This window comes from Chiloscyllium plagiosum, chromosome 24 (genome assembly GCF_004010195.1).
Source record: "Chiloscyllium plagiosum isolate BGI_BamShark_2017 chromosome 24, ASM401019v2, whole genome shotgun sequence".
In the NCBI taxonomy this organism is placed as follows: Eukaryota; Metazoa; Chordata; class Chondrichthyes; order Orectolobiformes; family Hemiscylliidae; genus Chiloscyllium; species Chiloscyllium plagiosum.
The window spans coordinates 11,170,220-11,184,059 of NC_057733.1; positions in this window are offsets into that span (position 1 = coordinate 11,170,220).

The following is a 13,840-nucleotide window of genomic DNA, read 5'->3' on the forward strand; positions in this document are numbered from 1 at the left end:
CCCTCAGCTGAATGGGGTTACTGTTAGCTTAAAATATCAGGAGTCGTCCCTCTTTAATGAGAGAGCAGCTCTATAGGCTGATAAGACAATGATGACTTCATCTTTTATTTAATTGCTCCACCAGTGACACCTAGCCAATGCAGGCAAGCGTGGTAAGCAATGCAAACAATGCAGCTTTATACATACACCCAGAAAATGCCCAGCTTTTAATCTTATAAACCAAGCATGTGGATATTAGATGCAAAAGCAAACTACTGTGGTGTTAAAAATATATTTGGAAAATCCTCCTACTAAGATTCATATTGGACTCAAAATGTTCGCTCTGTTTCTCTCTTCTCAGATGCTACCAGGTTGTCCGGTTGAGTTGTCCGGTCCTTCTTACTTAATTTATCATTGCTTTGGCCATTTTTGTGTGTGTGTGTTTGATTGGGACGTTGACATTTAAAGGAAAGTACTAGAAGCCAGATCACTTTAGATTGCTAAATTGAGGAGTGTTAATTTGCAGTGAGCCTATGGCCCTTAGTCACTGGGTTGAGTTAACTATCCAGACTAAACTCCATAGAGAGCCCCAAGAGTCCATCGCAGCGAGGAAGATTTTATCTGAACAATTCAAGTTGGTGACTTTTTTTAATTAAGGTAAATATTACACAACATCAGGTTATAGACCAACAGGTTTATTTGGGAGTATAAGCTTTCGGAGTGCTGTTCCTTTGCCAGGTAGCTAGTGGAGAAAGTGATAGCGAAGGAAAAGATGGGGGGTGGGGCCAGTGTAGTTGCGGAAGATGGATGGTAGCTAGTGGAGCAGGCTCATCAGACACAGAATTAGTAGCAAAAGATCATAATGTCATTCAACTGATGCACTATATTGGACAAACTTAGATTGCTGTTAAGACTAGGTTTGTTCAATATATTGTGTCAGTTGCATGACACTATGAACTTTTGCTATAATGTCTGTGTCATGTGATCCTGCTCCACGCTACCTGATGAGGGAGCAGTGCACTGAAAGTTAGTGCTTCCAAATGAACCCGTTACACTATAACCTGGTGTTGTGTGATTTTTAATTTTGTCTACCCCAGTCCAACACTGGCTCCTCCACATTATATTTTATATAGGAAGGCCTACTGCCACATCTGAGTTCTTCTCTGCTGAGATTTCCTTTTAACTTATTGTTGTAACAATGTGTTAAATTTTCTTGGTTCTGTTGAGAGCAATTGAAAGTGTAACAGGAGCAGAAATAAAAAAAAGTCTTTTATCTGATTGCACTGTTGTCACCAGTGCAGAGTCTGTCTAGCATTGGTTAGCCGCCAGTAACAATGGGGAACTATAATCTGTTCAGTGTATCCACCCCCTGCCAATTTGCTGATCTTGCAGGAATCTTGCTGCTCCCACTAAGACCAAAAAAAGGTGTTGCCTAGAAATATAGAAATATGTAAAATAGGAGCAGGAATAGGCCATTCTGCCCTATGAGTTGGTTCTGCCATTCAATATAATGATGGCTGGTCATCCAACTCTCTATCCTGTGTTTCCCTCTTTCTCTCCAAACCCTTCAATGCCTTTAGGCCTAAGAACTATATATAACTTGTTCTTGATTGTTTCAGCCTCAACCCACTTTCTGTGGCAAAGAATTCCACAAACTCATCATTCTCAGGGTGAAGGCATTTCTCCCACTCTCAGTCCTCAATGGTCTATCCTGTATCCTTAAACTGGTTCCAGAAATGACCTGTTCCAAATCACACTGTCCCATCCCCACTTCCTGGTACCACATTTGCTGCAGAGCCAAAAATCTTACTGCAGACTGTTATGCGAGATGGTATTCCCCTTCACATCAATGAACCGAAGGCTGCTGGAACACTGATGTTTAATATCTTTGTCCATTTCCTCAGATGGCACCAGCATTTGACGCATTTTCATGTTCTCCCACTAACATCAGCAATGCCAACCTCTCATGGCAGACCTGCTAGCCAGACATTGTTGCGGGCCCTCTGACTAGATCTGCCAATTCCCCACTCCGCCTACAGCTCTTCATTAGAATGTGCTCCCAGAGAAAGTTTCTTCATTTGCTACTTCCATGAAGGTAATGACCAAATCCTTGGCACAGCTATGTTCAGAGTCCTGGCCCAGAACTCAACCCAAACCTGGGCTCAGGCGTCAGCAAAACCCAAACTCTCGTATCTACATATAGTCATGTGCTCGTTATAGCTAAGATTTAGCACCAGATTAATTTCACTGAATCTCAATACCCTTTCAAAAGTAATAAGTTGCCAAAGGTGAAGATAAAGCTTTGATTGAAAAATATACAAAACCATAGGAAAATAGGTGACCCTGAAGAAAGTACATGTTATTCATTTGTAAAACAATTCTGCTCAGATTTTTTTTTTCTCTCTCAAGGATTAAACACTTACTAGGCACAACTGCAAAGGCAAGTGTGAGTCAGCTGTGGAAGCTGCAGTCTTGATATACTATGAAATCTTTTGAAATCCTATCCATTTTTATCTCCTTCCCCCGTGTTTGTTTTTCATTTTTTTAATCCCACTTCTCTCCTAAAGAGAGCTACTTCAAACATATTATCCTTTGATGGGGATTGAGTTATATGGAACCCATCCCAGATCTGATTCAGAAGAAACATTTTCTGCTGTGGCTGAAATTGTCATTGCTAATTTATCCAGCTATGTTTGGCGAACCTTATTACCTCCTTCCATAATAGTGAACGACATCACTGGGAAAAGCACATATAATTAGCTACATTGCATAAATGTACACCACACACCAAAGCTGTCTTCAGGAATTGTAGTGTATGTTATAAATAACAACCTGATACATTTAAGTACGTTGGTGTGAAATTGGGATGTTTAGTGCCCGTGTTTTAGGTGCTATATTGTCTCTTAATGCAAAGGCATGAGTCTGAGATGCATATGATCACTTTTGAAGAGATATGTAATCTCGGTAAAGTGGTTTGTGAATGTGTAAGTATTGATTGCTGACAGTATAAAGAGCAGGAAGGTTAGGATCAGAAAGCAGTGTGCAAAGGTGAATCGTGCGAGTTCTGCCATTTTTGAACTCCATATTCTATGCCTATACCTTGATTTAACGAGTTGTCTCACTGCTATTGCATTTCTTTTTGATTATTCAAAATCTTAAGATGAGACAAGTTATGTCCAGACAACTGTAACCTGGACGAAGGGCTTCCTTTGAGAATTGAGCATGACAGAGAGACTGAAGAACTTTTCTTTTTAATTAATTCACAGGATTAGGGCAGCATTGGCTGGGCCAGCATTTATTGCCCATCCCTAATTGCACAGAGGGCAGTAAAAAGTCAATCACATTGTTGTGGGTTTGGAGCCACATGTCGGCCGGAACACGTAGGGATGGCAGTCTCCTTTCCTAAAGGAATTAGTGAACCAGATGGGGTTTTCCTGACAATCAACAATGGATTCATGCTCATCCTTAGGCTCATCCAAGATGCTGAGCACATCATAGATAAGGAGAATGTGAGGACTACAGATGCTAGAGGTCAGAGTCGAAGAATGTGATGCTGGAAAAGCACAGCAGGTCAGGCAGCATCTGAGGACCAGGAGAATCGACATTTTGAGCATAAGCCGTTCATTCCTGATGAAGGGCTTATACTCAAAACATTGATTCTCCTCCTCCTCGGATGCTGCCTGACCGGCTGTGCTTTTCCAGCACCATACTTTTCCACACCATAGATAAGAGTTTTAGTGAGGTGGTCATACCTAAGGTGCAGGCAGAGAGTAGCTGGGTGACCACCTGGAAAGGCAAAGGGAGTAGGCAGAGAGTACAGGAATCCCCTGTGGCCATTCCCCTCGAAAACAAGCATACTGTTTTGGATACTGTTGAGGGAGATGACCGTTCAGAGGAAAGCAGCAGCAGCCAGGTCAGTGGGACTATGCCTGGCTCTGGGAACAGTGGGAAAGGGTAAAGGTAAACAGGATCTTAGTAATAGGCGACTCCATAGTTAGGGGGACAGACACGAGATTCTAGGCCGCAAACGAGAATCCAGGCTGGTGCATTGCCTCCCAGGTGCCAGGGTCCAGGATGTCTCAGAGCAGTTGCAGAACGTTCTCAAGGGGGAGAGTGAGCAGTTAGGAGTCATTGTGCGCGTTGGCACTAATGACACAGGTAGAAGTAGGGATGAGGTTCCACAGAGTGATTATAGAGAGTGAGGAAAAAAGTTAAAAGCCAGGACCTCAACGGTGGTAATTTTCCAGTACCACATGCTAGTGAAGGTAAGAACAGGAGGATACGGCAGATGAATGTCTGGCTAAAGAATTGGTGCAGTTGGCAACAATTCAGATTTTTAGATTATGGGGATCTTTTCTGGGGCAGAGGTGCTCAGTTCAAGAGGGAGCAGTTGCACCTGAACTGGAGGGGAATCAATATGGTGGCCAGGTTTGCTACTGCTACAAGAGAGGGTTTAAAATAGATTGTTAAAGCAATCTAGGGGGTGGGATCCTCAACAGCATGGAGGCAAGTGTGAGGCTAGAAGGAGATACAATAATCAAAAATAGTAAGTTGAAGGGACAGATCAAGCTGGAACACAACAGGGGAGCGAGGAATGGCTGTTGGATTAAATTGCATCTATTTCAGTGCAAGAGGGTTAACAGGCAAAGCTGATAATCTAAGGGCGTAGATGGGTATGTGGGACTGGGATATTATAACCATTACAAAAACATGGCTAAGGTCGGGACAGGACTGGCAGCTTAATGTGCTTTAAGTGGGACAGAAGTGGTGGAAGGAGTGGAAGGGGAAATATATTTTTGAAGAAGGTGAGCATTGCAGCAGTGATCAGAAATGAAATAACTGAAGGATCATACAGTGATGCTTTTGTGGGTGGAGCTAAGAAAGAAAAAGGGGATGATGATGTTATTGGGGTTGTACTATAGGGCCGCAAATAGACAACGGGAATTAGAAGAACGAATTTGCAAGGAGATTGGGAGACTTGTACGAACAATAGTGTTGTCATAGTGGGGGATTTTAACTTTCCTGATGAAGAGCTGATATCCGGAACGTTGATGCTCCTGCTCCTTGGATGCTGCCTGAGCTGTTATGCTTTTCCAGTGCCACTCTCTCGACTCTGATCTCCAGCTTCTGCAGTCCTCACTTTCTCCTGCAAATAGACAACGGGAATTAAAAGAATGAATTTGCAGGGAGATTGGGAGACTTGTAGGAGCAATAGGGTTGTCATAGTGGGGGATTTTAACTTTCCTGATGAAGAGCTGATATCCGAAACGTTGATGCTCCTGCTCCTTGGATGCTGCCTGAGCTGTTATGCTTTTCCAGTGCCACTCTCTCGACTCTGATCTCCAGCTTCTGCAGTCCTCACTTTCTCCTGATTTTAATTTTCCAAACATAGATTGAGACTGCCAGAACTTTAAGGGCTTAGATGGGTGGAATATGTTAAGTGAGTTCAGGAAAGTTTCCTCAAGCAGTATATGGAGGATCCTAATCGGAACGGGGCAATGCTTGATTTAATCTTGGGAATTAGGGCAGGACAGGTGATGGAGGTGACAGTGGGGGAGCACTTTGGGAGCAGTGACCATAATTCTATTAATTTTATAACAGTTATGGAGAGGGACAAAGCTGATCCACAGGTTCAAGTTCTAAACTGGGGCCAGGTGAATTTTGATGGAATTAGAGAGGACCTTGAAGGGGTTGATTGGACTAATGTGGTTGCAGGCAAAGGGACATCTGGCAAATGGGAGGCCTTTAAAAGTGAGATAGTTAGAGTTCAAGGTCTGGATGTTCCTGTGAGGGTGAAGGGCAAGGTTGGCAGGAATAGGCAACCCTGAATGACAAGAGATATTGAGGCTTTGACCAGAAAAAAAGAAAAAGGTGTGGCCCACATACAGGCAGCTTGGATCAAGGGAATCCCTGGAGATATGCAGGAAATGCAGGAGCTTACTGAAGAAGGAAATTAGGAGGGTGTAAAGGGGGTCACAAGATAGCCTTAGCTGAAAAGATTGGGGTGAATGCAAAGAGGTTTGTTAAGTATATTAAAGGCAAAAGATAACTAGAGAGAGAAAATAGGGCCCCTCAAGGACAAAGGTGGGCATGTCTGTGTAGAACCGCAGGAGATGGATGAGGTTCTGAATGAATGTGGCGAAAGATATGAAGACCTGGAAACTTGGGGATATCTTGGGGACAGACCATATCACAGTAGGAGAGGTGTTGGATGAATTAGAACTTATGAAAGTGGATAAATCTCCTGGTCCTGACCAGATATATCCAAGAACGCTGCAAGAGGCTAGAGAAGGGGGGCCCTGGCTGATATTTTGGTATCACCGTTAGCCAGAGGTAAGGTCCCAGCAGACTGGAGGGTAGCGAATGCTGTGCCATTATTCAAGAAGGGCTGCAAAGAAAAGCCTGGGAACTATAGGCCAGTGAGCTTAACATCTGTGGCGGGGAAGTTAGTTGAGAAGAATCTGAGGGATAAGACAGACATGTATTTGGAAAGACAAGGTTTGATTGGGAATAGTCAGCATGGCTTTGTGAGTGGGAGATCATGCCTCGCAAATTTGTTTACATTCTTTGATGAAGTGACCAGGAAGGTTAATGGGGCAGGAAGGTAGACATTGTCTATATGGATTTCAGTAAAATCTTTGATAAAGTTCCACTGCTCTGGAAGGTTAGATCGCATGGAATCCAGGGGGAGCTTGCAAATTGGATACAAAATTGGCTCGATAGCAGGAAGCAGAGGGTAAGAGTGGAAGGATACTTGCCGGATTGGAGGCCGGTGACTAGTGTAGTATCTCAGGGGTCGGTGCTGGGCCCATTGCTGTTTGTTATGTATATCAATGACTTGGATAAGAATATAGAAGGCATGGTTAGTAAATTTGCTGATGACACTAAAATAGGTAGTGTTGTGGACAGTGAGTAAGGTTGTCAGAAATTGCAGCAGGACCTTGACCAGCTGAGGAAGTGGACCGAGAAATGGCAAATGGAGTTTGATATAGGTAAATGTGAAGGCTTGCATTTTGGAAAATCTGATCAAGGTAGAAGTTTCATGGTGAATGGTGAGCCCTTAGGAGTGTAGTGGGACAGAGAGACCTGGGAGTTCAGGTGAATGGTTCTCTGAAAGCAGAGTCACAGGTAGACAGAGCAGTGAAGGTGGCTTTTAGTACGCTGGCCTTCATCAGTCAGGGCACTGAGTATAGAAGTTGGGAAATTATGTCGCAATTGTACAGGACATTGGTGAAGTTGCACTTGGAGTATTGTGTTCAGTTTTGGTCACCTTGCTATAGGAAGGATGTTATTAAACTGGAAAGAGTACATAAGAAATTTACAAGAACTCAATGGTCTGAGTTGTAGGGAGAGGTTGGGCAAGCTAGGATGTTTTTCTTTAGAGCGCAGGAGACTGAGGGGTATCTTATAGAAGTGTACAAGATCATGAGAGGCATGGATAGGGTGAATATATTCAGTCTTTTGCTAGGGTTGGGGAATAAAGGACTAGAGGGCATCAGCTTAAGGTTAGAGGGAAAAGAATAAAAGGGAACCTGAGGGGCAACTTCTTTACACAGATGGTGGTACGCATATGGAATGAGCTGCCAGTGGAAGTGGTTGAGGTGGGTACATTAATAACATTTAAACAGCATTTGGACAAATACATGGAAAGGAAAGGTTGAGAAGGATATGGGCCAAGTATAGGGAAATGGGATTTGTACAGTTTGCCATTTTAGTCAGCATAGACCAGTTTGGGCCAAAGGGTCTGTCTCTGTGTTGTAGAACTCTAAATTCCAGACATTTGTTGAATTCAAATTCCACCATCTGCCATGACAGGATTTGAACCCAGGTCCCTAGAAAATTACCTGGGTGCCTAGATTAACAGTGATAATACCACTAGGCCATTGCCTCCCTTGGTGACTTTGGATAAATGGCAAGAAGACAGAGGACATATGGAGAGCAATCAGCAGGAGGCCATATCTGTTCCCTAACTTTGGCTTCACAAGGATCACAGAATTGTTATGGTACAGCTGGAGACATTTCGCCCATCATGACTGCACTGGTTCTCATATCCAAAGTTAATCTTCTGATTTTTCAGTTTCTATCCAAATAATCATCCAATGACTGCCTCGGTTAAATCAGCTTCCACTGTATTTCCAGCCAGTGCATCCGAAACACTGACTACACGATGTGTGAGTTTTTTTTTCTCACATCACCCTTCATTTGGACATCACTTTAAAGTGAAGACTTTGCTGAACAAAACAGGCCATAACTGAAAATTACATTTGCCCCCACTCTCATGAGGGAGAGTAATGACTTTTACCTGGTGAGAGTCACCATACCGCCAACAGTGGGGCAAGATTGAGATGACAGGGCCTTACTAGTTGCCTCAGATAATATAGCATTTGAGGTAAGATATTTTCCAGCTTACAGATATTCAGACACACTTCTGGAACAGGTGGGATGTGAAGGCAGGTATTGAACCTGAGCCTCTCAGCTCAGAGGTAGGGATATTTTCACTGTGCTGCAAGAGCCTATGTTATAGCCATCTAAATAAGAGAACAATCCTTCACAGCTGCTTCAAAATAATGAGCAAGGACAGTAAATGTTACATGTTGTTGCCATGATGACTGTGGCTTTTAATCTCTTCAGGTCAGGCTTCTTCCACGCAGTTGCTGAAAATGGAACTTTTCAGAACAGTTTTGCTTAAGGATCATCGCTGAAACTCCATTCTCAGCAAGACAGCTACATTTCATTCCCTTCTACCTGAGAGAAGCAGGTGAAGTAAGCACAACGATTTGGAAACCATTGCAGGTTCCCCATGGTGCCTTGTCTTCATCCCAATCAAACCTCACCATTTTAATGGAACAGTAGAACCAATTCCTCCAGGTAGGTGAATCTCCACTCATCTGGCAGTTGTCAATATTCTGTCATTTTGCAGCAGTGCTTTGAACCACCTGTAATTGACCCACTGCAGCAAGTCAAAGGCTGGCTACTGGATAAGTAGCGTGCTCCATTCATGAAATGGCTCATGACTGTGGTTTGGAACCCACAGACTTGTCCATAGTGCTTTTGCAATTGGAGTCCTGTTGTCACAATAAACATTATGGCACCCACCATTTGCATCCTCAGGCAATGCTTTCACTGTCTGGGCCACTCTGTGGGAGTCCTGCAGTAAGATAAGTACGCATCAACATTTACCTAGTGTTGCAATCCACATGGCTTCACCATGATGTAGGTCCAGTCCCTGCCACTCCCCAGTATGCTGCCTGACCTGCTGTGCTTTTCCAGCAACACATTTCCAGCACGCATCAACATTTACCTAGTGTTGCAATCCACATGGCTTCACCATGATGTAGGTCCAGTCCCTGCCACTCCCCAGTACAAATAATGTGTGACCCACTCTTCAGTAAGTGCATTGTAAGTAGTTCAGAGATGAGCAACTAGATTAATATCCAAAATCGATGTGTTGTCTTACAAGGAAAAAATTGGACGATGTGTGACTGCTACAGCTTAGGAGAATAAGGCACAAATTTGAATGAAACATATATGACAGAGTGAATGGAAGTGGAATATTTACTCTTGTGAGGGAACCTTTAACTAGAGATCACTGTTTAAAAATTAAAGTGGATGCCCAATCAAGACAAAGACAAAGAAAATGTTTTTTATACAGAAGGGTGTGAGTCTTTGCAGATCTCTTCCTCAAAAGGTAGCAGAAGTAGGATCTGTGGATCTCTTTAAGGCAGAGGTGGATAGGTCTTGATGAGCAAGGGAAGACAAAGAAAATGTTTTTTATACAGAAGGGTGTGAGTCTTTGCACCTCAAAAGGTAGCAGAAGTAGGATCTGTGGATCTCTTTAAGGCAGAGGTGGATAGGTCTTGATGAGCAAGGGGATGAAAGTTTATTGTGGGTAGGCAGGAATGTGGAGGAATTAGATCAGCAGTGATCTCATTGAATGGCACAACAGGTTTGAGGGGCTGAATGCTCCCTACTAATATGTTTTGTATGGGTAGCACTGGTTACATCCAGTGCTTATTTGAAACAGCAGTGACTCTCATTTAGCGTGCCTGCAACAATACAAAGGTTGATCACACACGACCCTTCCATTTTTAGCACTATCTAGTTTAACTCTAGTACGTCTTGTTGTATGGGTTTGGTCTTGGAATGCTGTTCCATTTATTAAATGGTAGAAGTTTATATTCCCTGTGTGAGCATCATAAAAGACTTTTTGGCTCAAAAGATAGAAGGAAATATTGATAGATGCAAGATTACAGTTCTTTTACTGAGCCACCTGCTGTCCAGTCATCACACAGATAGCTTCAAAACATAAACCCATTCTTTATCATCATCATCATTACATTACACCATGTCAAGGACGTCGATACCTGATCAATAAACACAGCAATCTGCGTTGTATACACTTAGTGTTGCTGTGAAAATGTGTAATATCTTTTCCTCTTTTGTATTCCATCCACATGAAGCCCTGAATAACCAAGCAACCTGCCTCAAAAATCAAGTTAGCAGTGTTTTCCTTCAGTGATATGTAGAATGTCTATTTTCTTGGGATGGTCTCGAGGGTTGTGAATTTGGAATTATTGACCTCATTTTCTAAGAAACAGAACTGGGCCTCTGAATTATTAGCCCAGGTTGTAAAATAAAACTGACAACTCTTGAAAATTGCAGTAAGTTATTTGGCAATCGCTAAAACAAAATCATGGCTTCATTTTCTTCTTCTTCAGATAATTATCCAATTCTCTTTTGAAACTCATATATGAACCTGCCTCCACCTCACAATCAAGTGGGATATTTCAAATCCAGACCACTCATTGTGTGAAAGGTTTATTTCCCCTTTTGGTTCATTTGCCCACTAAAGCAATATTTTCTGGTAATTGACCCGACCTCCAATGGAAAGACATCCCCCCACACCTCTGACCTACATCCAAACTTCTAATGATTTTGAATACCCTGCCCACACGTAAAGTAAGTGAGTGTGATTCATCAGAATTGCCTGAAAAAACTATTTGGTTGGAATACTAAAGAAAACACAAGAGACATGCCTTTATATAGCACCTTCCACAATGGGTTTGCAACGAGTGAAGTACGACAAATGAGGAACGTTTGAGGACTCTGGGTCTATACTTGATGGAGTTTAGAAGGGATGAGGAGGCATCAAATTGAAACATACAGAATGCCGAATGGCGTGGACAGACTGGATGTTGGGAAGGTGTTTCCATTGGTCGCAGAGGCTAGGACTCAAGGGCATAGCCTTAGAGTAAAGGGAAGACCTTTCAGAACGGAGATAAGGAGAAACCTCTTCAGCCAGAGAATTCATTGCCACAGAAGACTGTGGAGGCCAGGTCATTGAGTGTATTTAAAGACTGAGATAGATAGGTTCTTGAGTTTCAAGGGGGTCAAGGGTTACGGGAAGTAAGCGGGAGACTGTGGATGAGAAACTTATCAGCCATGATTGAATGGTGGAGCAGACTCGATGGGCTGAATGGCCTAATTTCTGCTCTTATGTCTTATGATCTTATGGAAGTCACAGGTGTATTGTAGGAAGTGCAGCTGTCACATTGCATATTGAAAAAATAAGCACACAAACATTAGTGTCATAAGTAGCAGGTAATCTATTCGAAAACTTTTGGTTCAGGGATAATTATTGATTCGGACACTGCATTTTTCCTTTGAATTATGCCACAGGATCCTTTGAAGGCCTCAGTCTATGTCTCATTCAAACGACAGCATCTTTGATTCAGCATTGTATTGAATGTCAACAGAGGACTGCATGCTCAAATCTCTAAGGTGGGGATGGAGCTCACAGATAGGTAACTCAGGTGGAAGAGTGTTGCCTGTTGAGAGGAGCTGGACCTTTCTCACCTCCTTGACATGGCGTGGGCAAAGTCGAGGAAATTGCAGAGAATCCCCTGCAAATATATGGGAGCGAGTAACATTTATTTGTCATTTCTACCATATACAACCGATACAGTAAAAACAAGACAGCTTTCCTTCAGCACCTAGGGTGTTACATGGACAGCACAAACTATACAATCGTATATGGCATAAAGTGCATTAGAAGTGCAAAACACACAAGTTACAGCGTAACAGAAGAATGATAGATGATAGACATTTTTCTAGCAGCAATTCAAAGTCGAGCAAAGAATTTCAGATGGGAAAGAGTGTGATCATACAGTATTAAGGAGCCTGACAGCTTGGGGGAAGAAACTGTTGCACAGTCTGGCCATGAGAGACTGAATGCTCTGGTATCTTCTGCCAGACAGCAGGAGGGAGAAGAGTTTGAGCGAGGAGTGTGTGGGTCTTCCACAATGCTTCACCATTTCTTCAGTGTTCGGAGTCAAAATCCTAGAATTCCCTCTCTAAGGGCATTGCAGCTCTACCTATAGTAGATGGACTTTAGCAATTCAAGAAGGTAGTTTGCCCCCACCTTGTCCAGGGCAACTGGGATGGGCAACAAATTCCTGTCAGCCAGCAATGCCTGCGTCCCTCAAGGGATTAAAAAAGAATCAGAAACTTAAAGTCAAGAAAATCGTTTTCAATTTTCCCCTTAATCTTTAAACAACAACTTCAGAATCTTGCTGTATAAGCATTGACTCCATTATAATCCATGCATTTAAATATCATTGATAGCTCAGCTCACCTTGTTTGCCCTCTACATTTAATTCTCTGCTTGTTTCCTGAGGACGCACTGATGTAAATCAGAATAGGTTCTGGATTACTGCAGTGTGCCAATTGTGTGCCTCAATCATTATCTGTGCCCCTGCATGTTCCATGGTCACCACATTCTCTAATGTTTCCCTGGTAGCATACTTTGAATCAACCCCTGCTAGTCCCAGAGTTTTCATAAAAGTTAAATATTTTATAAAAATACACAGATTCCTCAATGTACCTATCTTTTAAACCGAGGTTGACTCAAAGCACAGACCTGATACTGTGTTTAACCACTCTTCCTATTTATTATAAGTAAATAGACTCTTCCTGCAGGTAAACAATTATGAACCATTGGCAAAGAGCCCTATTAGTTATAAGGCTATTTTGTCCTTGTGCTGATCAGAATGCTGCTTTTCAGTTTTCCTTCTCTGAATGCTTTTACCTATTTGCAGGAGGCAGACGGTGGCTGGTTCACACTTATATAAGGTGTCTGACTTATCAGTTAATGGTCGCAGCTTACAGCAATCATTGAATAAATTGATTTACCTCGGGCTTAAAGTGGCTTTTACTGCAGAGAACAGAGACAACTCTAGCACTAATTGAGATCTAATGGCTTTTCCCTGTGCTGTTCACAGCCCAAAGCTGTTCAGCTACCTGGCAGACAAACACATAGTTTATCGACAGGCAGAAGGTCTTATCATGGATAACTGGTTGCTAGTCCACAGATCAATCAGCTGCTTGTTGCCAGCTGAATCTCCATTTCAATTCACCACAGGCTCCATCTAGTGCGCACCTTCCCTGCTATTGCTTAACTCAGTAGCTGTGTAAATAGTGGTTATAAAGAGTGGCAGGTTACTTGCTTTTTCAAAAGCATGCAGCAATCCTTCAATAATGCTTGGTTTGGAAACAATTCTCTTTTTTTCCACTTCAGTCCACAGTTAGAAATGCAGAAAATATAAAAAATATTCAGTTTTTACACCTCTTCAACTTGTTGTATGTGCACAATGGCAATAACAAACCATAAGCCTGGCCATATCACCACACCTTCTCCCAGAGCATCTCACACATCATAGAGTCAGTTTAATTTTTGTATTTCCTAGACTTAACCAAGGTTTTTGAACAAGGTCTTCAGTAGAAGAGCAATTGGGCTTAATTAATTAACAGCTCAAACCAATTCATCATTAAGGTGGATCAACACCATTTGTTTCAGAGAATA